Below are 24,945 nucleotides of genomic sequence, written 5' to 3'. Positions count from 1 at the left end.
ACAGCTGACTTCTTTTTCAGTTTGTTTACACTTCTTTTTTTATTTTTTTGTTGCATCTGTACACAAAATGCAATAGAAAAGATACACATCTAAGCACATGCATATACAAATTAAGATCATAGTACAGAAAACACAGGCTTATACACCTTAATATTATTTCAAACACATGCAGTCTTATTATTGTGTTATGAATAATACATCAAACATATCACACATACGCAATATGCAATAACAAGGAAATTGACCGAACTCATAACCAAACCCATTTCAAAGTCTAATTGCGCGACAATAATATTCATATTTTTTTCTGAACAAAAAAAAAAGTAATAAATTTAGATTATCAAATATACAAAATTAATTATTAATTATAATTTCTGATAGGAACTAACCTTAGAAATAAACTCTCTTGAAATACGTTGCTTTGTGTAAGCCATGGTAGCAAAGTAGAATCGTGCAGAGACTGAATCTAAATAGAACAGGAGTCGAATTGGGTATCGAACAATTAGGGTTTACAGATTCAAGGGATTTGGGTTACTTCGCGGTTTTTTTAGAACACAGAAATGATAATGAGGTAATGGGATTATGATCGATAACTCAATTGATTTTGATTTGGGGTTTTTTTTAACAGTAGGCCATACGTGATGTTTTTTTTTAGAAAATAAATGTAAAGTTGTCAGGTTAACACAATTGCTTAGATGGTTAGGATGTTGCTTGGTAGAGAGGAGGTCGTGAGTTCTAGTCCCTTTTCCAACTTTTTACATTCTTTATTATTTTAATAATGTATTAACTTTTTCAATGTTGCTTGTAGATGGATCAGAATACTTGGATGTACGAGATAGGTCGCGCTACCTCTGAGTTTATGGATAGTGTTGATGAATTTATTACAGTTGCTGAGACTAATCAACTAGAAAAAGGAAACACCACAATTAGTTGTCCTTGTAAGAAATGCAAATATGCACGGTGGTATGCTGATTCAACCGGTATCAAAAATCATCTAATTGCACACGGATTTATGAGAGGGTACACATGTTGGTCTTTTCATGGTGAGTCATTAGCTGACCTTAACCCGTCTGTTTCGGATAACGATACCGATAATGAAGAAGATTCATACAATAGTGACAATAATGTTAATTTTGATGACATGTTTGGCGATTTGGATATGGAGGATAATGTTACTGATAAGTATCATGACAGATTACAAAAACTATTTGTTGATGTAACAACCCGACTTTTTCCGTTAAAAACTTAACAACTGTCTGTTAAATTCAACGTTTTTCCACGCTAAATTTTTTTTTTAAAAAAATATATATATATTATTACATAAGTTTTATAGGTGTTAAATAAAACACTACAATTAGTGTAACCAGAAAAAAAATAATAAATAAATAAAATAATAATAAAATAAAATAATTTTTTTCCCAGAGAACGAAACGTATGAGTACTTAATATAAATATTATATTTTACAATAATTGAGTTCTAAAATCATTTTAATTAATTAGTATACTCTTAAATTAAACTCGGGGGATTATTTTAAACACTTATATTTTCAATAAAAGACATATATTATTTAGTTTAAAAATATATTAAATAAGTATTTATGAAAAACACCAACTAGGTACGATGTCTAGAATTTAAAAGGTTTCGAACAATATATATGTAAATGTATTTTATAAATATAAAAATTTACCAATTATTGAATCATATTAAAATAAAATACATTAGGTTTTAGATATCGGATAAAAATTTAATTATAACCCGTGATTACATAGTAATACCCGTGTTTAATTATTATACCCGTGACTACACATTATTACGTCTGTGATATCAATAATTGAGATAGATTTATCACCCGTGACTCTTTATCCCATCTATATTATTAAACCTAATTCATTTCATCTAACACACACGTACATAGACTCTCTCCTTAAAATACCCATTACTATTTATCATCATCATCGATCTTCTTTCCTTATAAACACCTTCAAGAAATCACTTGATCATAAAATCGTTTATATATTCGGACTCCTCTCGAAGAGCTCTACTCAGCCATACCAACAATTTCTTGATTTGTGTAAGTTTTAAAAACTCTAATTTTCTAGTTTTCATATTTTTGTTACATATTAGGTAGATATAGTGTCTAGTGCTCAAGTCCTTGTATGTATGCATGATATTGTTCGTTAATTTGATCATTTGTTGACTTGTTGATGAATCACGTATTTGAATGGTATGCTACTGATATGAACATGATATTTTCAGTTTATGAAATACTTATAAATGAAATCCTTGTGAAAAACTATTAATTTTAGGCTCAAGAATCACTTGATTTCGTTTAGAATTGCTTCCGGTATGATTAATTGAAGTTTAACATGATATTACATGAAATCTGAATTGTTTTGCCATGTTTCTGGAATTTTGACTTTGTTATCTGTAAATATAAGTATGTAGATGGATTACTATTGAAAAACTACTAATTTTAGGCTCAAGAATCAATTGATTTCGTTATCGTATGCTCCCGATATGTTAAATTGAAGTTTTCATGTGATCTTGCTATGAATTCGAATTTTCTGAGATGAATGCTTTATGATTGAGTTTGTGAACTGATGTTAGATGTATAGATAATTGAAAAATACCCAAGATAGACTTAAGATTCATGTTAATCGGATATGTATAGCCCTCGTTATGGTTAATTAAAGGTTTGTGATTTTGATGCTTAAAAATTTATTTCGGTTAAAAATTCGTAATTGAAACTGTGAATCTGGGAAAGTATGCTATATATTCAGGTCCGGAGAGGTATATAGTTGTATTGCTTGCGGAAAAAAACATTTAGTTTTCATTTAGATATTGTCCAATTCCGATAAAAGAATCAAAATCTATGGCCAAATTAAAGTTAGAATTTTATATTATTTAAAACCGGACAGAACAGTGTTATTGGGATGCGTGCGACCTGATCTCAGAATTCTGGGTTCACGGTTGCGTGCTTATCGAAAAATTAATAAGTTTAGACTCCAGAAACGCGTCATTTGGATACTTTTTGGATTTGATATGATTTTTCAAAGTTTATACATGAGTACCGAAACGATTCAGCATTAAAGCCTGGTACGTTTTTAGTCACTGTGAGCTTTCTGTTTAGGGTTAGAGGTTGTGCTTCGGATATGTTATAGTCGACTAAATTTCGGAGATTTTGGCGCGTATTTCAAGTCAAATGGACCTGTACTTATTTTTATAAAAATTCTGGAAGTTGACTACATTATTTAAGCTAAATAATATGTGCAATTGACTTTGTTTGACCAAATGGGTTTAATGGGTCAAAATAGGTAACGGTCAGTGTAGAAAAGTCCCAAACGTCGATTTAAGTAAGTTTAAAGGTTATGGTGTTTAATTAATAAGTTGTGGCATGTTTTGGTCAAAATGGGTGTTTATGACCCATTTGGGTCATACGAGCCTACTTTGACCCATATGCGAAATTTTGAGAACCAAAGGTATGTAACACATCCCGTATATTGATTTAAGTATGTTTGCAAGTTTTGGTGCTTTAAAAATAAGTTTGGGTCAAATTTGGTTTAAAGAAAGTTTTATGACTCATTCGGGTCAAACGTGCATAAATTGACCCATATGCATAATTTTGGAAAACGAAAGTCACCAACACATCTAAAATGTCATTTTTGAGGTGTGATAAAAATTTGGTTAAGTCAGGTCAGCCGGATTCAAATTTGGATCGTCAACCGAAAATTTTAGTATTTTAACAAAATTATCAAAATGACTCTCGGACCTACTTTGAGGACTCGCAAGTTGAAATCAGTTAAGTTTAGATAAAAAAATATTATTTGATATTGAAAGTATTTGCGACAAGCTTTAAAACGATATATTATTTGTATAATTTTGTTGAGTCTAAACAGGTATAAAACAAGCGAGAAAATGGGCAATCGTTGCTGATTTTGAACACTTACCAAAAATTTTATCAGCATTTTATGTTTCGGGAGACTGTTTTCGCGAGGTCATAACTTTAAAACCGTAACTCCATTTTTGTCAAATAAACTGTCTATAGAAAGGTGGGATGACATACTTTCCAATGGTCATGACCTAAGGTATTATATCAAATTTGGTGGGACCCGGAATCAGCTGCAAAATACTAAAAAATACATATATGTAAATAATATAAATTTTTCTAAGTAAAAATGAATAACTTAAGTTTGACCTATGTTTGACTACTTGATCAACTTGTGTAATTTTATGCGGTTGTTGACTTGTGTTAATCATGTTGACTGTGTTTGACTTGCGTTTGACTTACATTTGACTTACTTTGACTTGCGTTGACTTTTGTTGACTTGCTAAATTTTGATAAATTTATGAGTCGGACTTGAGCAATAGGACTATACGAACCTTATGACCTGACCTAGCTTGTTAGACATTTATTAACCAACATATATTCTTTAGGATGAGGTCTACGGTTACTTGCATTCCGAGAATTGGTTACATCTACGTGAATTGTTTATTGGGCTACAAAGGTGAGTTTCATTTGCTCCCTTTTTAATTGCTTTTGCAATATATATTTTTGGGCTGAGAATACATGCGCTGCTTTTATAAATGTTTACAAAATAGACACAAGTACTTAAAAATATATTCTACGTTGAGTTGTACCACTGGCATACTTCCCTGTAGCTTGGTAACTACTATTTACATGGGTATTGTAAACGCGAATCCTGTTGATAGATCTATCGGGCCTGACAACTCCAACCGAACTGGACGACCAGTATTCAACGGTTGCACAGTACTTCGTTTCGGTAACTACACTTGGTACGGTGTAGTGAGATTTCATAATAAAGGGAATATGCGACGTTGATTAAATGTTAAGTATGGTTACCAAGTGCTCAACCACTTAGAATGCTTTACATACACTTGCGAGTATATTATGTTTATGATTATGAAATCTTGTGGTCTATTGAAACTATTGATAACGGTTGTTACGATAAACCTATGAACTCACCAACCTTTTGGTTGACACTTTTAGCATGTTTATTCTCAGGTCTTTCAAAAGTGCTTCCGCTGTTTGCTTGCTATTTGCTCAAGGTGCTGCATGGAGTCTTTTATGCCATATTTTCAAAAAGACATTGCATTCAAATATTAATGTTATAATCTGTTATTAAATAAATTGATGATTTAGTCATTTTGTATAAGTTGTCATATATATTTGGGATATGTCTATATTTTGGTAAACTTTCTATGTATAGAAAGTATGTTTTTTTTTTAAATGAATGCAATGTTTTATCAAAACGTATCATATAGAGGTCGAAACCTCGCTGTGGGACCGTAGATAACGTAGCGCGTCAATAGCGATTTTGGCGGGTCGTTAGAGATGGTATCAGAGCAGTGGTTCTAGGGAATTAGATGCATTAGTGTGTCTGACCTGGACCGTTAGGATACATTAGTGATCTAGTCTAGAACCGTGTCGTTATACTTATATGTGATTATGTGCACATTCTGACTTTAATATAACATTATTACTACTATCGGTGAGAAAGTATTTCTCCTTTCGATTTCAAGACTTTTCCTGCTCATACGAGTTCATTTTTAACGCCCCGATTAGTGAAGCCAGGAAGCGTCATTCAGGACTTTCGAAATTCCCGACATTCCTACATGAGTTATCATTTGTGATATATTATGTGCTTATGTGCTTCGATTAAGAAATTCCGAACATCTCGATTTGTGAACCGAAAGGCATCATTTCCGACGTACAAAGATTCTTCATATTTTCCAAGACATTCTTATGACGTTCCCTTTCAATATTATCAATTATAATATTATATTCTCGTACTATTTTTAGTGCACCTTTTTTTTTGAAATCATTTTGATTTATAAATTCTGGAAAACGACACTTGAGTTTTATATCCATAAATATTCTGGAGTAATGTTGGAATAGAAGCATGAGTTAGTGCAATATGATGACAGTTGATCGCGTGATTATATTACAGTAAGTCATGCGGAAGTTCTAATGGAACGTGATGGTGGTAAAGTTTGATCAATCTTACCCTTACCATGTATCATGTTACATGACTCCTTTATTTTCTCTGCTGACATCTGAATATACTAAGACTCTATATGTGACTCTATATTAATTTTAGGCTCAAGAATCACTTGATTTCGTTTAGAATTGCTTCCGGTATGATTAATTGAAGTTTAACATGATATTACATGAAATCCGAATTGTTTTGCCATGTTTCTGGAATTTTGACTTTGTTATCTGTAAATATAAGTATGTAGATGGATTACTATTGAAAAACTACTAATTTTAGGCTCAAGAATCAATTGATTTCGTTATCGTATGCTCCCGATATGTTAAATTGAAGTTTTCATGTGATCTTGCTATGAATCCGAATTTTCTGAGATGAATGCTTTATGATTGAGTTTGTGAACTGATGTTAGATGTATAGATAATTGAAAAATACCCAAGATAGACTTAAGATTCATGTTAATCGGATATGTATAGCCCTCGTTATGGTTAATTAAAGGTTTGTGATTTTGATGCTTAAAAATTTATTTCGGTTTAAAAATTCGTAATTGAAACTGTGAATCTGGGAAAGTATGCTATATATTCAGGTCCGGAGAGGTATATAGTTGTATTGCTTGCGGAAAAAAAACATTTAGTTTTCATTTAGATATTGTCCAATTCCGATAAAAGAGTCAAAATCTATGGCCAAATCAAAGTTAGAATTTTATATTATTTAAAACCGGACAGAACAGTTTCATTGGGATGCGTGCAACCTGATCTCAGAATTCTGGGTTCACGGTTGCGTGCGTATCGAAAAATTAATAAGTTTAGACTCCAGAAACGCGTCATTTGGATACTTTTTGGATTTGATATGATTTTTCAAAGTTTATACATGAGTACCGAAACGATTCAGCATTAAAGCCTGGTACGTTTTTAGTCACTGCGAGCTTTCTGTTTAGGGTTAGAGGTTGTGCTTCGGATATGTTATAGTCGACTAAATTTCGGAGATTTTGGCACGTATTTCAAGTCAAATGGACCTGTACTTATTTTTATAAAAATTCTGGAAGTTGACTACATTATTTAAGCTAAATAATATGTGCAATTGACTTTGTTTGACCAAATGGGTTTAATGGGTCAAAATGGGTAACGGTCAGTGTAGAAAAGTCCCAAACGTCGATTTAAGTAAGTTTAAAGGTTGTGGTGTTTAATTAATAAGTTGTGACATGTTTTGGTCAAAATGGGTGTTTATGACCCATTTGGGTCATACGAGCCTACTTTGACCCATATGCTAAATTTTGAGAACCAAAGGTATGTAACACATCCCGTATATTGATTTAAGTATGTTTGCAAGTTTTGGTGCTTTAAAAATGAGTTTGGGTCAAATTTGGTTTAAAGAAAGTTTTATGACTCATTCGGGTCAAACGTGCATAAATTGACCCATATGCATAATTTTGGAAAACGAAAGTCACCAACACATCTAAAATGTCATTTTTGAGGTGTGATAAAAATTTGGTTAAGTCAGGTCAGCCGGATTCAAATTTGGATCGTCAACCGAAAATTTTAGTATTTTAACAAAATTATCAAAATGACTCTCGGACCTACTTTGAGGACTCGCAAGTTGAAATCAGTTAAGTTTAGATAAAAACTATTATTTGATATTGAAAGTATTTGCGACAAGCTTTAAAACGATATATTATTTGTATAATTTTGTTGAGTCTAAACAGGTATAAAACAAGCGAGAAAATGGGCAATCGTTGCTGATTTTGAACACTTACCAAAAATTTTATCAGCATTTTATGTTTCGGGAGACTGTTTTCGCGAGGTCATAACTTTAAAACCGTAACTCCATTTTTGTCAAATAAACTGTCAATAGAAAGGTGGGATGACATACTTTCCAATGGTCATGACCTAAGGTATTATATCAAATTTGGTGGGACCCGGAATCAGCTGCAAAATACTAAAAAATACATATATGTAAATAATATAAATTTTTCTAAGTAAAAATGAATAACTTAAGTTTGACCTATGTTTGACTACTTGATCAACTTGTGTAATTTTATGCGGTTGTTGACTTGTGTTAATCATGTTGACTGTGTTTGACTTGCGTTTGACTTACATTTGACTTACTTTGATTTGCGTTGACTTTTGTTGACTTTTGCTAAATTTTGATAAATTTATGAGTCGGACTTGAGCAATAGGACTATACGAACCTTATGACCTGACCTAGCTTGTTAGACATTTATTAACCAACATATATTCTTTAGGATGAGGTCTACGGTTACTTGCATTCCGAGTATTGGTTACATCTACGTGAATTGTTTATTGGGCTACAAAGGTGAGTTTCATTTGCTCCCTTTTTAATTGCTTTTGCAATATATATTTTTGGGCTGAGAATACATGCGCTGCTTTTATAAATGTTTACAAAATAGACACAAGTACTTAAAAATATATTCTACGTTGAGTTGTACCACTGGCATACTTCCCTGTAGCTTGGTAACTACTATTTACATGGGTATTGTAAACGCGAATCCTGTTGATAGATCTATCGGGCCTGACAACCCCAACCGGACTGGACGACCAGTATTCAACGGTTGCACAGTACTTCGTTTCGGTAACTACACTTGGTACAGTGTAGTGAGATTTCATAATAAAGGGAATATGCGACGTTGATTAAATGTTAAGTATGGTTACCAAGTGCTCAACCACTTAGAATGCTTTACATACACTTGCGAGTGTATTATGTTTATGATTATGAAATCTTGTGGTCTATTGAAACTATTGATAACGGTTGTTACGATAAACCTATGAACTCACCAACCTTTTGGTTGACACTTTTAGCATGTTTATTCTCAGGTCTTTCAAACGTGCTTCCGCTGTTTGCTTGCTATTTGCTCAAGGTGCTTCATGGAGTCTTTTATGCCATATTTTCAAAAAGACATTGCATTCAAATATTAATGTTATAATCTGTTATTAAATAAATTGATGATTTAGTCATTTTGTATAAGTTGTCATATATATTTGGGATATGTCTATATTTTGGTAAACTTTCTATGTATAGAAAGTATGTTTTTTTTTAAATGAATGCAATGTTTTATCAAAACGTATCATATAGAGGTCGAAACCTCGCTGTGGGACCGTAGATAACGTACCGCGTCAATAGCGATTTTGGCGGGTCGTTAGAGATGGTATCAGAGCGGTGGTTTTAGTGAATTAGATGCATTAGTGTGTCTGACCTGGACCGTTAGGATACATTAGTGATCTAGTCTAGAACCGTGTCGTTATACTTATATGTGATTATGTGCACATTCTGACTTTAATATAACATTATTACTACTATCGGTGAGAAAGTATTTCTCCTTTCGATTTCAAGACTTTTCCTGCTCATAGAGTTCATTTTTAACGCCCCGATTAGTGAAGCCAGGAAGCGTCATTCAGGACTTTCGAAATTCCCGACATTCCTACGTGAGTTATCATTTGTGATATATTATGTGCTTATGTGCTTCGATTAAGAAATTCTGAACATCTCGATTTGTGAACCGAAAGGCATCATTTCCGACGTACAAAGATTCTTCATATTTTCCAAGACATTCTTATGACGTTCCCTTTCAATATTATCAATTATAATATTATATTCTCGTACTATTTTTAGTGCACCTTTTTTTTTTGAAATCATTTTGATTTATAAATTCTGGAAAACGACACTTGAGTTTTATATCCATAAATATTCTGGAGTAATGTTGGAATAGAAGCATGAGTTAGTGCAATATGATGACAGTTGATCGCGTGATTATATTACAGTAAGTCATGCGGAAGTTCTAATAGAACGTGATGGTGGTAAAGTTTGATCAATCTTACCCTTACCATGTATCATGTTATATGACTCCTTTATTTTCTCTGCTGACATCTGAATATACTAAGACTCTATATGTGACATCATTTGAAGTCACATATGATTTTTCGTATTTGTCATATCATACTTGTACTCCGAACAGTTCATCCGAAGGTATTCGTCCTTAAAGGAACATGATTCCGTTTTACCCAACTTTCATACTTAACTACAAGATGCTCGGTCTTACTACGTCAAGATGAACAATCTATCCTCACTTGTTTCCTAAACGCCGTTTAATCACACCAACCAAAATTTCGGGACGAAATTTTCTTTAAAGGGTAGGTAATGTAACAACCCGACTTTTTCCGTTAAAAACTTAACAACTGTCTGTTAAATTCAACGTTTTTCCACGCTAATTTTTTTTTTTAAAAATATATATATATATATTATTACATAAGTTTTATAGGTGTTAAATAAAACACTACAATTAGTGTAACCAGAAAAAAAAATAATAAATAAATAAAATAATAATAAAATAAAATAATTTTTTTTCCAGAGAACGAAACGTATGAGTACTTAATATAAATATTATATTTTACAATAATTGAGTTCTAAAATCATTTTAATTAATTAGTATACTCTTAAATTAAACTCGGGGGATTATTTTAAACACTTATATTTTCAATAAAAGACATATATTATTTAGTTTAAAAATATATTAAATAAGTATTTATGAAAAACACCCACTAGGTACGATGTCTAGAATTTAAAAGGTTTCGAACAATATATATGTAAATGTATTTTATAAATATAAAAATTTACCAATTATTGAATCATATTAAAATAAAATACATTGGGTTTTAGATATCGGATAAAAATTTAATTATAACCCGTGATTACATAGTAATACCTGTGTTTAATTATTATACTCGTGACTACACATTATTACGTCCGTGATATCAATAATTGAGATAGATTTATCACCCGTGACTCTTTATCCCATCTATATTATTAAACCTAATTCATTTCATCTAACAGACACGTACATAGACTCTCTCCTTAAAATACCCATTACTATTTATCATCATCATCGATCTTCTTTCCTTATAAACACCTTCAAGAAATCACTTGATCATAAAATCGTTTATATATTCGGACTCCTCTCGAAGAGCTCTACTCAGCCATACCAATAATTTCTTGATTTGTGTAAGTTTTAAAAACTCTAATTTTCTAGTTTTCATATTTTTGTTACATATTAGGTAGATATAGTGTCTAGTGCTCAAGTCCTTGTATGTATGCATGATATTGTTCGTTAATTTGATCATTTGTTGACTTGTTGATGAATCACGAATTTGAATGGTATGCTACTGATATGAACATGATATTTTCAGTTTATGAAATACTTATAAATGAAATCCTTGTGAAAAACTATTAATTTTAGGCTCAAGAATCACTTGATTTCGTTTAGAATTGCTTCCGGTATGATTAATTGAAGTTTAACATGATATTACATGAAATCCGAATTGTTTTGCCATGTTTCTGGAATTTTGACTTTGTTATCTGTAAATATAAGTATGTAGATGGATTACTATTGAAAAACTACGAATTTTAGGCTCAAGAATCAATTGATTTCGTTATCGTATGCTCCCGATATGTTAAATTGAAGTTTTCATGTGATCTTGCTATGAATCCGAATTTTCTGAGATGAATGCTTTATGATTGAGTTTGTGAACTGATGTTAGATGTATAGATAATTGAAAAATACCCAAGATAGACTTAAGATTCATGTTAATCGGATATGTATAGCCCTCGTTATGGTTAATTAAAGGTTTGTGATTTTGATGCTTAAAAATTTATTTCGGTTTAAAAATTCGTAATTGAAACTGTGAATCTGGGAAAGTATGCTATATATTCCGGTCCGGAGAGGTATATAGTTGTATTGCTTGCGGAAAAAAAACATTTAGTTTTCATTTAGATATTGTCCAATTCCGATAAAAGAGTCAAAATCTATGGCCAAATCAAAGTTAGAATTTTATATTATTTAAAACCGGACAGAACAGTTTCATTGGGATGCGTGCGACCTGATCTCAGAATTCTGGGTTCACGGTTGCGTGCGTATCGAAAAATTAATAAGTTTAGACTCCATAAATGCGTCATTTGGATACTTTTTGGATTTGATATGATTTTTCAAAGTTTATACATGAGTACCGAAACGATTCAGCATTAAAGCCTGGTACGTTTTTAGTCACTGCGAGCTTTCTGTTTAGGGTTAGAGGTTGTGCTTCGGATATGTTATAGTCGACTAAATTTCGGAGATTTTGGCGCGTATTTCAAGTCAAATGGACCTGTACTTATTTTTATAAAAATTCTGGAAGTTGACTACATTATTTAAGCTAAATAATATGTGCAATTGACTTTGTTTGACCAAATGGGTTTAATGGGTCAAAATGGGTAACGGTCAGTGTAGAAAAGTCCCAAACGTCGATTTAAGTAAGTTTAAAGGTTGTGGTGTTTAATTAATAAGTTGTGGCATGTTTTGGTCAAAATGGGTGTTTATGACCCATTTGGGTCATACGAGCCTACTTTGACCCATATGCGAAATTTTGAGAACCAAAAGTATGTAACACATCCCGTATATTGATTTAAGTATGTTTGCAAGTTTTGGTGCTTTAAAAATGAGTTTGGGTCAAATTTGGTTTAAAGAAAGTTTTATGACTCATTCGGGTCAAACGTGCATAAATTGACCCATATGCATAATTTTGGAAAACGAAAGTCACCAACACATCTAAAATGTCATTTTTGAGGTGTGATAAAAATTTGGTTAAGTCAGGTCAGCCGGATTCAAATTTGGATCGTCAACCGAAAATTTTAGTATTTTAACAAAATTGTCAAAATGACTCTCGGACCTACTTTGAGGACTCGCAAGTTGAAATCAGTTAAGTTTAGATAAAAACTATTATTTGGTATTGAAAGTATTTGCGACAAGCTTTAAAAAGATATATTATTTGTATAATTTTGTTGTGTCTAAATAGGTATAAAACAAGCGAGAAAATGGGCAATCGTTGCTGATTTTGAACACTTGCCAAAAATTTTATCAGCATTTTATGTTTCGGGAGACTGTTTTCGCGAGGTCATAACTTTAAAACCGTAACTCCATTTTTGTCAAATAAACTGTCTATAGAAAGGTGGGATGACATACTTTCCAATGGTCATAACCTAAGGTATTATATCAAATTTGGTGGGACCCGGAATCAGCTGCAAAATACTAAAAAATACATATATGTAAATAATATAAATTTTTCTAAGTAAAAATGAATAACTTAAGTTTGACCTATGTTTGACTACTTGATCAACTTGTGTAATTTTATGCAGTTGTTGACTTGTGTTAATCATGTTGACTGTGTTTGACTTGCGTTTGACTTACATTTGACTTACTTTGACTTGCGTTGACTTTTGTTGACTTTTGCTAAATTTTGATAAATTTGAGTCGGACTTGAGCAATAGCACTATACGAACCTTATGACCTGACCTAGCTTGTTAGACATTTATTAACCAACATATATTCTTTAGGATGAGGTCTACGGTTACTTGCATTCCGAGTATTGGTTACATCTACGTGAATTGTTTATTGGGCTACAAAGGTGAGTTTCATTTGCTCCCTTTTTAATTGCTTTTGCAATATATATTTTTGGGCTGAGAATACATGCGCTGCTTTTATAAATGTTTACAAAATAGACACAAGTACTTAAAAATATATTCTACGTTGAGTTGTACCACTGACATACTTCCCTGTAGCTTGGTAACTACTATTTACATGGGTATTGTAAACGCGAATCCTGTTGATAGATCTATCGGGCCTGACAACCCCAACCGGACTGGATGACCAGTATTCAACGGTTGCACAGTACTTCGTTTCGGTAACTACACTTGGTACGGTGTAGTGAGATTTCATAATAAAGGGAATATGCGACGTTGATTAAATGTTAAGTATGGTTACCAAGTGCTCAACCACTTAGAATGCTTTACATACACTTGCGAGTGTATTATGTTTATGATTATGAAATCTTGTGGTCTATTGAAACTATTGATAACGGTTGTTACGATAAACCTATGAACTCACCAACCTTTTGGTTGACACTTTTAGCATGTTTATTCTCAGGTCTTTCAAACGTGCTTCCGCTGTTTGCTTGCTATTTGCTCAAGGTGCTGCATGGAGTCTTTTATGCCATATTTTCAAAAAGACATTGCATTCAAATATTAATGTTATAATCTGTTATTAAATAAATTGATGATTTAGTCATTTTGTATAAGTTGTCATATATATTTGGGATATGTCTATATTTTGGTAAACTTTCTATGTATAGAAAGTATGTTTTTTTTAAATGAATGCAATGTTTTATCAAAACGTATCATATAGAGGTCGAAACCTCGCTGTGGGACCGTAGATAATGTACCGCGTCAATAGCGATTTTGGCGGGTCGTTAGAGATGGAATCAGAGCGGTGGTTCTAGGGAATTAGATGCATTAGTGTGTCTGACCTGGACCGTTAGGATACAATAGTGATCTAGTCTAGAACCGTGTCGTTATACTTATATGTGATTATGTGCACATTCTGACTTTAATATAACATTATTACTACTATCGGTGAGAAAGTATTTCTCCTTTCGATTTCAAGACTTTTCCTGCTCATACGAGTTCATTTTTAACGCCCCGATTAGTGAAGCCAGGAAGCGTCATTCAGGACTTTCAAAATTCCCGACATTCCTACGTGAGTTATCATTTGTGATATATTATGTGCTTATGTGCTTCGATTAAGAAATTCCGAACATCTCGATTTGTGAACCGAAAGGCATCATTTCCGACGTACAAAGATTCTTCATATTTTCCAAGACATTCTTATGACGTTCCCTTTCAATATTATCAATTATAATATTATATTCTCGTACTATTTTTAGTGCACCTTTTTTTTTTGAAATCATTTTGATTTATAAATTCTGGAAAACGACACTTGAGTTTTATATCCATAAATATTCTGGAGTAATGTTAGAATAGAAGCATGAGTTAGTGCAATATGATGACAGTTGATCGCGTGATTATATTACAGTAAGTCATGCGGAAGTTCTAATGGAACGTGATGGTGGTAAAGATTGATCAATCTTACCCTTACCATGTATCATGTTACATGACTCCTTTATTTTCTCTGCTGACATCTGAATATACTAAGACTCTATATGTGACATCATTTGAAGTCACATATGATTTTTCGTATTTGTCATATCATACTTGTACTCCGAACAGTTCATCCGAAGGTATTCGTCATTAAAGGAACATGATTCTGTTTTACCCAACTTTCATACTTAACTACAAGATGCTCGATCTTAATACGTCAAGATGAACAATCTATCCTCACTTGTTTCCTAAACGCCGTTTAATCACACTAACCAAAATTTCGGGACGAAATTTTCTTTAAGGGGTAGGTAATGTAACAACCCGACTTTTTTCGTTAAAAACTTAACAACTGTCTGTTAAATTCAACGTTTTTCCACGCTAAATTTTTTTTTTAAAAAAAATATATATATATATTATTACATAAGTTTTATAGGTGTTAAATAAAACACTACAATTAGTGTAACCAGAAAAAAAATAATAAATAAATAAAATAATAATAAAATAAAATAATTTTTTTTCCAGAGAACGAAACGTATGAGTACTTAATATAAATATTATATTTTACAATAATTGAGTTCTAAAATCATTTTAATTAATTAGTATACTCTTAAATTAAACTCGGGGGATTATTTTAAACACTTATATTTTCAATAAAAGACATATATTATTTAGTTTAAAAATATATTAAATAAGTATTTATGAAAAACACCAACTAGGTACGATGTCTAGAATTTAAAAGGTTTCGAACAATATATATGTAAATGTATTTTATAAATATAAAAATTTACCAATTATTGAATCATATTAAAATAAAATACATTGGGTTTTAGATATCGGATAAAAATTTAATTATAACCCGTGATTACATAGTAATACCCGTGTTTAATTATTATACTCGTGACTACACATTATTATGTCCATGATATCAATAATTGAGATAGATTTATCACCCGTGACTCTTTATCCCATCTATATTATTAAACCTAATTCATTTCATCTAACAGACACGTACATAGACTCTCTCCTTAAAATACCCATTACTATTTATCATCATCATCGATCTTCTTTCCTTATAAACACCTTCAAGAAATCACTTGATCATAAAATCATTTACATATTCGGACTCCTCTCGAAGAGCTCTACTCAGCCATACCAACAATTTCTTGATTTGTGTAAGTTTTAAAAACTCTAATTTTCTAGTTTTCATATTTTTGTTACATATTAGGTAGATATAGTGTCTAGTGCTCAAGTCCTTGTATGTATGCATGATATTGTTCGTTAATTTGATCATTTGTTGACTTGTTGATGAATCACGAATTTGAATGGTATGCTACTGATATGAACATGATATTTTCAGTTTATGAAATACTTATAAATGAAATCCTTGTGAAAAACTATTAATTTTAGGCTCAAGAATCACTTGATTTCGTTTAGAATTGCTTCCGGTATGATTAATTGAAGTTTAACATGATATTACATGAAATCCGAATTGTTTTACCATGTTTCTAGAATTTTGACTTTGTTATCTGTAAATATAAGTATGTAGATGGATTACTATTGAAAAACTACTAATTTTAGGCTCAAGAATCAATTGATTTCGTTATCGTATGCTCCCGATATGTTAAATTGAAGTTTTCATGTGATCTTGCTATGAATCCGAATTTTCTGAGATGAATGCTTTATGATTGAGTTTGTGAACTGATGTTAGATGTATAGATAATTGAAAAATACCCAAGATAGACTTAAGATTCATGTTAATCGGATATGTATATCCCTCGTTATGGTTAATTAAAGGTTTGTGATTTTGATGCTTAAAAATTTATTTCGGTTTAAAAATTCGTAATTGAAACTGTGAATCTGGGAAAGTATGCTATATATTCAGGTCCGGAGAGGTATATAGTTGTATTGCTTGCGGAAAAAAAACATTTAGTTTTCATTTAGATATTGTCCAATTCCGATAAAAGAGTCAAAATCTATGGCCAAATCAAAGTTAGAATTTTATATTATTTAAAACCGGACAGAACAGTTTCATTGGGATGCGTGCGACCTGATCTCAGAATTCTGGGTTCACGGTTGCGTGCGTATCGAAAAATTAATAAGTTTAGACTCCAGAAACGCGTCATTTGGATACTTTTTGGATTTGATATGATTTTTCAAAGTTTATACATGAGTACCGAAACGATTCAGCATTAAAGCCTGGTACGTTTTTAGTCACTGCGAGCTTTCTGTTTAGGGTTAGAGGTTGTGCTTCGGATATGTTATAGTCGACTAAATTTCGGAGATTTTGGCGCGTATTTCAAGTCAAATGGACCTGTACTTATTTTTATAAAAATTCTGGAAGTTGACTACATTATTTAAGCTAAATAATATGTGCAATTGACTTTGTTTGACCAAATGAGTTTAATGGGTCAAAATGGGTAACGGTCAGTGTAGAAAAGTCCCAAACGTCGATTTAAGTAAGTTTAAAGGTTGTGGTGTTTAATTAATAAGTTGTGGCATGTTTTGGTCAAAATGGGTGTTTATGACCCATTTGGGTCATACGAGCCTACTTTGACCCATATGCGAAATTTTGAGAACCAAAGGTATGTAACACATCCCGTATATTGATTTAAGTATGTTTGCAAGTTTTAGTGCTTTAAAAATGAGTTTGGGTCAAATTTGGTTTAAAGAAAGTTTTATGACTCATTCGGGTCAAACGTGCATAAATTGACCCATATGCATAATTTTGGAAAACGAAAGTCACCAACACATCTAAAATGTCATTTTTGAGGTGTGATAAAAATTTGGTTAAGTCAGGTCAGCCGGATTCAAATTTGGATCGTCAACCGAAAATTTTAGTATTTTAACAAAATTGTCAAAATGACTCTCGGACCTACTTTGAGGACTCGCAAGTTGAAATCAGTTAAGTTTAGATAAAAACTATTATTTGGTATTGAAAGTATTTGCGACAAGCTTTAAAACGATATATTATTTGTATAATTTTGTTGAGTCTAAACAGGTATAAAACAAGCGAGAAAATGGGCAATCGTTGCTGATTTTGAACACTTACCAAAAATTTTATCTGCATTTTATGTTTCGGGAGACTGTTTTCGCGAGGTCATAACTTTAAAACCGTAACTCCATTTTTGTCAAATAAACTGTCTATAGAAAGGTGGGATGACATACTTTCCAATGGTCATGATCTAAGGTATTATATCAAATTTGGTGGGACCCGGAATCAGCTGCAAAATACTAAAAAATACATATATGTAAATAATATAAATTTTTCTAAGTAAAAATGAATAACTTAAGTTTGACCTATGTTTGACTACTTGATCAACTTGTGTAATTTTATGCGGTTGTTGACTTGTGTTAATCATGTTGACTGTGTTTGACTTGCGTTTGACTTACATTTGACTTACTTTGACTTGCGTTGACTTTTGTTGACTTTTGCTAAATTTTGATAAATTTATGAGTCGGACTTGAGCAATAGAACTATACGAACCTTATGACCTGACCTAGCTTGTTAGACATTTATTAACCAACATATATTCTTTAGGATGAGGTCTACGGTTACTTGCATTCCGAGTATTGGTTACATCTACGTGAATTGTTTATTGGGCTACAAAGGTGAGTTTCATTTGCTCCCTTTTTAATTGCTTTTGCAATATATATTTTTGGGCTGAGAATACATGCGCTGCTTTTATAAATGTTTACAAAATAGACACAAGTACTTAAAAATATATTCTACGTTGAGTTGTACCACTGGCATACTTCCCTGTAGCTTGGTAACTACTATTTACATGGATATTGTAAACGCGAATCATGTTGATAGATCTATCGGGCCTGACAACCCCAACCGAACTGGACGACCAGTATTCAACGGTTGCACAGTACTTCGTTTCGGTAACTACACTTGGTACGGTGTAGTGAGATTTCATAATAAAGGGAATATGCGACGTTGATTAAATGTTAAGTATGGTTACCAAGTGCTCAACCACTTAGAATGCTTTACATACACTTGCGAGTGTATTATGTTTATGATTATGAAATCTTGTGGTCTATTGAAACTATTGATAACGGTTGTTACGATAAACCTATGAACTCACCAACCTTTTGGTTGACACTTTTAGCATGTTTATTCTCAGGTCTTTCAAAAGTGCTTCCGCTGTTTGCTTGCTATTTGCTCAAGGTGCTGCATGGAGTCTTTTATGCCATATTTTCAAAAAGACATTGCATTCAAATATTAATGTTATAATCTGTTATTAAATAAATTGATGATTTAGTCATTTTGTATAAGTTGTCATATATATTTGGGATATGTCTATATTTTGGTAAACTTTCTATGTATAGAAAGTATGTTTTTTTTTAAATGAATGCAATGTTTTATCAAAATGTATCATATAGAGGTCGAAACCTCGCTGTGGGACCGTAGATAACGTACCGCGTCAATAGCGATTTTGGCGGGTCGTTAGAGTTGACGCTGAAAAACCTTTATATACCGGTTGCATGAATTTTTCAAAACTTTTCGCCTTGATACAACTGGTTAACTCAAAATCAAACAATGGTTGGAGCGACACAAGTTTCACTAGCCTGTTAGAGTTGTTGAACAAAATGCTACCAGAAGGTAATGAGTTGCCGGTTTCAACATACCAAGCAAAGAAATGAATGTGCCCAATGGGATTGGAAATACAGAGAATACATGCTTGTCCAAATGATTGTATGTTATACAGGAATGAAGACAAAGACCTTCATCAATGTAAGGTATGTGGTACATCTAGGTATAAACGTGGAAAACCAACTGATAATGTTGATAGTGATGTGTCAGAAAATGGACCTCCTGCAAAATTATTGTGGTACTTTGTAATGACTCGGAAAATTTCGACTAATTTAAACCAATTCTCTATATGATTTAATATTATGTAAATACACACACACATATATATATATATATATATATATATATATATATATATATATATATATATATATATTATAAGATGTACAAGTAAACACTAATTGCTACTGTAAAAACGACTTTGCTACAGTAAAACACTATTTGCTACAGTAACACACTGTTTGCTACAGTGCACACTATTTGATGTCGACGAACTAGCAAACAAAAACGGATAAGGCGGCCATGCGATCGCATGGCAAAAACACTGAAAACCCATGCGATCGCATGGGCTACAGTAAACACTATTTGATGTCGACAAACTAGCAAACAAAAGGGGTTCAGGCGGCCATGCGATCGCATGGCAAAAGCACTGAAAACCCATGCGATCGCATGGGGACTAAATTCAGAAAATATGCCTATAAAAGGCCAGCTTGTTCGACGTAAAATTTCACACTCATTTTCGGCAAACAATATTTATATTTATAATTATAATTTTAATTATAATTTAAGTTTAATAATAATAATAATAAGGTATATACGAGAGTGTTTTAATTCGGGTTTCAAACAGTTTTAAAATAAGGAAATATTGGGTATTGTTCGGGGTATTGTTCTTAAATCCAAGGCCAACCATACAGTCGTCTACCATCATTACGTCTACGCAATTTTCCTACAATATTGAGTCTCAATATTGAACTGTGAGTTATAGTCTCCCTTTTTAAATACTCTAAATATTTTTGGGCTGAAAATACATGCAATTTATTTTAAACGCAATAAGACACAAGTACATACTAAATTCTACACTGAGTTAAACCGAAAATCCCTTAGCTTTGGTAACTAGTAGCTGCCAGTACATAGGATATGGATTGGTGGGCGCGAATAATTGTATATGGATCCATAGGGCTTGACATCCCCGTCCGAGCTAGAGCGCTAGCCTTTTAACGGACGTATGTTATTTGAGTTTAAGACACGTTGGTTTGCGTGTATTAAAACGAATGGGGTAATTATCACTATAGCGTTAAGTTTAGTTACCAGGGTGCTCTGTTACGTAGAATCTATTGATAAACTTTTGATGAAATCTTGTGGTCTATCTTTATATATGTTTATGACTCGAGCAATTAAACCTATAACTCACCAACATTCGTGTTGACTTTTTAGCATGTTTTATTCTCAGGTCCTTAGACTGCTTTCGCTGTGATGTGCTTGTTGCCTGCATGGAGTCTCTCATGCTTTGTACAAAGTTTATTGCATTCAAAATAAAACTGCGTTGTGTAATAAATAATTGGACTGTGATGTCAACCTGTAAATTAAAGACTTATGTATTTTGGGGTTTTGCTTATACCTAAGCACTCGCCCACATATTTATAACTTTCTATGTTTAGAAAGTCACTTATTTTAATGAATGCAATATTTTATCAAAACGTATCATATAGAGGTCAAAACCTCACTGTGGAATCAATGATTAACGTGCTGCGTCAATAGCGATTTTGACGGGTCGTTACAATTGGTATCCGAGCTTGAGGTTATAGGGAACCAGAATTTGCATTAATGTGTGTAACTGGTTATTGTTAGGATGCATTAGTGAGTCTGGACTATGAACATATCTGTTTTTACCGATTTTTGCTTATCATTTTGTCAAAAACATTATATGTGATATATTTATATGCTAACGTAATTGTTGTTTCATTTATGTGATAGATGACTTCTTCTAATCCTATCATTTTGTACGACTCAGAATCGGACACTGAATCTATTTTATCCACAACTGAAAAGGGCGTTCCAATACCTATTAAAGAAGAAATTGTGTTAGCCGGGGAATCTCAACTCTCGGTAAACCCAGAGGAGGTTCCCGCTCCACCCAGCTTTAGTTTTCCAGAGCCACATTATTGTTGGCATGGACCCATGATCCCTGGAGTAAATGAAGATCGTCCATTTCTAAACGAACATGGACATTGGGCCAGATACACCTCCGACGGGCGGGTTGTGCAGATTACGCCTGGCAAATTTCGGTTCATGACTACCGGTACATATTCTCGTACACATGATGCAGACAGTTCGTCATCATATTCTCCTACACATGACTCAGATAGTTCGTCATCAGACGAGATCAGTGAGGAGGAGGATTTCGCTAATGAAATAAAAGAAGTCACTAAGGAGAAATTCCAACTTGCTATAGATAATAAAAACAACCACAGTAATAAAAAGTCCTTAATTATTAAAAAGGAACATGACCATTCGATCCGTAACCACCCTTATTGTATTAAACCCACTGAGGCAACGGGTACCTCAAAACCCCAACCAAAAATAAAATACACTGCTAGAATGTCTGTCGGACCATGTGCACACAAACAATTGGCAGAGAGAACCAAATGGGAAGAAGTTTCTGATAGTTCTGAATAAATGACCTCGCAACCATAAATCTTCGATGCGCTATTCTATTGCTTATGTGTGCTACTCTATCTTGTTATGTAAAATAAGCATATGTAAAATATCGGTATTGTATGGTATTGTATTATTTTGGTTTATTAATAATAAATGCATGGAATGATTATCTGTATTATTACTACTTATTATTATTATTATTATTACATAATAACGTAGTAACTCGCTATAATTTTTCATAGTGGAATATTATTTGGATTTTAGTAGTTAATTCCTTGTACTAGCTATTATGTATGAACTTAACGGGTAGGTAATACCCTAGAAATAATTATAAAATGCTAATAAGAAGAAAAAGCTTTTATAATAATTGGTTCATATTATTAATATGCTACGATTGACTATTGACAACTCATTTTACCTATAATATTCTATATGATTAAATTATATCTGTTGTGTTTATTGAAGAAATATGTCTCAAATGTCGGATGCTGAGTTTGAGGAACTAGTCGAGAAACGTGTGAATGAAAGAATTGCTGCAGCTGAGGCAGCAAAAGCAACAGTCGAAGCAGCAGCCAAAGCAGCAGCCGTAAGCACAAACTCACGAAACGGATGCTCATACAAAAATTTTCAAGGATGTAAACCACAGACGTTTAGTGGAACCGAGGGACCAGTCGGTCTAACTCGATGGTTTGAAAATATGGAGTCCGTTTTCAAAATCAGTAATTGTGCGAATGGAGACAAGTCAAAGTATGCTTCGTGCACGTTGCAAGACGGTGCACTTACTTGGTGGAACAATTATGCTAAAGCAGAAGGAGTAGATACAGCATATGATATCTCTTGGGAAGAACTAAAAAAGATGTTAATCGAGGAGTACTGTCCTCAAAATGAGATCAGAAAAATAGAATCTGAGTTACGTAATCTGAAGGTTATCGGCACGAATCTCAATAACTATGAAAAGCGTTTCATGGAACTATCCTTGTTGTGTCCCGAATTGGTGCCAAACCAGAAACGAAAGATAGAAATGTATATTGATGGTTTATCGATCAATATCAAAGGAAATGTTACATCGTCCAAACCGAATACGATGCAGGAAGCCATGACAATGGCACACCAACTCATGGACCAGATCACAGAGAGTTCGATTAAGGAACCAATTATCGAAGTCAAGACAACTGAAGAAAAGAGGAAATGGGAAGACTATAAGGGCAAAAGTACTCACCTGAAGAAACAAGAAACTTTTAAAGGTAAACAAGATGGGCCAACTGCAAGTCCAAACTATAAGGGACCCCATCCGTTCTGCAAAAGATGTTACACACATCATGCAGGTTATTGCCAAGTGGTCTGTGATAAGTGCAACAAGAAAGGACATGTGGTGAAAGATTGTTATGCCACCGTTTCTGAAGTAAAGACAAAACCGACCGATGTCAAGAAATGTTTTGGATGCGGGAAGTCTGGTCACTTTATAAATCAATGCCCTGATAAGGAGAAGAACAAAGAACCCGCACGTGGGAGGGCATTTAATGTTAGTACCAGTGAAGCACGTGAGAATCCTAATCTTGTCACGGGTACGTTTACCGTTAATAATCAACTAGTTTCTATTATGTTTGATACGGGTACTGATAGAAGTTATATGTGTAAATACTTTAGTTCTAAGCTAAAATGTGTATCATTACCTCTAGACGATAAATATACTATTGAATTAGCTAATGGTAAACTGATAAAAGCCGATAAAATTTGCCATGGTTGCGAAATAAATCTAACTGGTGAAAACTTCAAAATCAATTTGATACCCATAGAATTAGGAAGTTTTGACATAATCGTTGGCATGGACTGGATGTCCAAAACAAGAGCGGAAGTTGTTTGCGCTGAGAAAGCAATTCGCATCCCTCGTAAGGATGAAACGTCATTAATGATTTATGGAGAGAAGAACAACTCAAAGCTGAACTTTATCAGCTGTATGAAGGCCCAGAAACTTATAAGAAAAGGTTGTTATGCTATTCTGGCACACGTAAAGAAGATCGATACTGAAGAAAGAAGCATTGATGACATGCCGGTTGTAAGAGAATATCCCGGAGTATTTCCAGAAGAATTACTGGGGCTACCTCCACACAGATGTGTAGAATTCCAGATTGATCTCATACCAGGAGCCGCACCTGTAGCCCGATCCCCATATAGACTTGCACCTTCAGAAATGCAAGAATTACAAGACCAGTTGCAAGAATTATCGGACCGTGGATTTATTCGTCCCAGTTTTTCACTTTGGGGTGCTCCTATTCTGTTCGTCAAGAAGGATGGATCTATGAGAATGTGCATAGATTACCGAGAATTAAACAAATTAACGATCAAGAATCGGTACCCATTACCAAGGATTTATGATTTGTTTGATCAATTGCAAGGATCAAGTGTTTATTCTAAGATTGATCTACGCTCCGGATATCATCAGCTGAGAGTGAAGTAAGAAGATGTTCCTAAAATCGCATTCAGAACTTGTTACGGTCACTATGAATTTTTAGTCATGCCTTTTGGATTGACTAATGCTCCAGCAGTATTTATGGATCTAATGAATCGCATCTGTAGACCGTATTTAGACAAATTTGTCATTGTTTTTATAGACGACATATTGATTTACTCGAAGAACAAGGAAGAACATGAGCAACACTTAAGACTGGTACTAGAGATACTCAAGAAAGAAGAATTGTACGCAA

This window comes from Rutidosis leptorrhynchoides, chromosome 6 (genome assembly GCF_046630445.1).
Source record: "Rutidosis leptorrhynchoides isolate AG116_Rl617_1_P2 chromosome 6, CSIRO_AGI_Rlap_v1, whole genome shotgun sequence".
Lineage (NCBI taxonomy): Eukaryota > Viridiplantae > Streptophyta > Magnoliopsida > Asterales > Asteraceae > Rutidosis > Rutidosis leptorrhynchoides.
Note: the sequence above shows the minus strand (reverse complement) of the source record.